Raw genomic sequence first — 1,753 nt, 5'->3', positions numbered from 1 at the left:
CTGAACGAATCATACAGTCTTTTGAGTTACGATTGAAATCGTAGAAAAAAAGATATCCACTAAACTGTAATTTCTGGTAATTCGTACGCTCGGCTAAAGTAAAGACAGCAAAAATTGCGTTTGGTAGTAAGTGCCGAATTTTTCAAGAGATGGCACTTCAATAAGTTAAATAAGGATATTCCACGTGTTTGAGTGAGACCAGAAGATATTGTAAGAAGTTCATTTAAAGATACTACTGACACTGAAAAGTCTGCTTTATCGACTTTGTACAAATTTGGCCGACCTTTCAGCATCCTCTTAACTTTCTTGCGTCGTTTCGTGGCGACCATGCTACGCGTATCAAAGATTGTAATTTGGTGCAGTTAATTCGAAGAGTGGTACGCCCTCTCGTGCCTGGCGCCCAACTTTGCGTTTTCAGTTGCCATGTAATTCTGAGCTATCGAGATCACTGTTTTTCGCCCTGACTGAAGCGACGGGTAACCTCGAGTCTTGCTTTCCGCTCGTGAAGGTAGTTGCAATATATGTACATATACTTAGTGATGTTACATCATAATAAAAATATAAAATATAACAGCGATTATGCCGATAACGATAACGGCGCGGCGGCGTGTCTGACTCGAGAGATGAGACTGGCACGAGATCGCTGAAAAAATTTTTGTTTAAATAAAAATGTTCAATTATGACATAAAATAATAGAGTAATAATAAATCATGCGGATTTATATATTTTGTTCATTTGTTTCTCATAAAAAAAATTGTACATAGATTTTCCCTTTTTTATCATACTCACTTTCTTAAAAATTAATATTCTGAATTGCTGTGTAATAAAAATACAATGTCTACGTTTAGAAATGTTAGAATATTATGATTAATTGCTTTAGATCAAATCAATACAGCTTCAATTTTGAGGAATTATACAAATTAAAAAAACAATACAGAACGTTTGGAAACATCATTCAAGTGTCTCTATGTATCACTTCATTCTTTTTGTTGAATATCGAACGAAGATAATACATGGGGGGACATTTGGGTGACGTTTCCGAACGCAGTCCTGCAGTGTGTGTAATCTTAAGACACAAATGCAGCTCATTGTCAGATCGAACGATTCCGTATTATATCAAATACAATCCTTTACTTTGTTCCCACCAGTTTGTAATAGTAACTGTTTATATAAAAAGAACATAAATACTTATAATTGTACTGTAAGAGTGAATTAACAATATGTGTGGAAAAACACAAGCATATTTTAAATTTTAATTGGAAGCAATAATGCTCCCATGAATAAATCAGAAATAATAATTAAATAATGCCAATATAAGCCGACACGGATATTGATGTTTAATAATTTTTAGTGTTATAATCAGGAACCGTAACCATTATGATATATATGCAATAAATTATACAATAACAATTATTTGTTGATCGTTATTCTCGTCCCTTCCCATAACAATTATCAAATAATTTTTTGTTTTCAAGTCGGCGATAACAATTATCAGATGATTTTTAAATACCGATTGCCCCATAACGGTTATGAGTTGATTTGATCGATATCAGTCACCGATAACGATTATTAGGTGACGCTTATCATATCGATCCTATCAGCATATCTCATAATGATTGCATTTGTTTTCTTTTATGTGAGTTTTATGAAAAAATATTACAATTGTCTTTTATTTTTCTTGAACTTTTAACACTGAAATCGCCAAGTAGCTGTATTACAAGTACTGGCCGTAATACTCTTAGATACCATAATA

This window comes from Wasmannia auropunctata, unplaced genomic scaffold (genome assembly GCF_000956235.1).
Source record: "Wasmannia auropunctata unplaced genomic scaffold, wasmannia.A_1.0 LD336095.1, whole genome shotgun sequence".
Taxonomy (NCBI): domain Eukaryota; kingdom Metazoa; phylum Arthropoda; class Insecta; order Hymenoptera; family Formicidae; genus Wasmannia; species Wasmannia auropunctata.
This window is presented reverse-complemented; position numbering follows the sequence as displayed.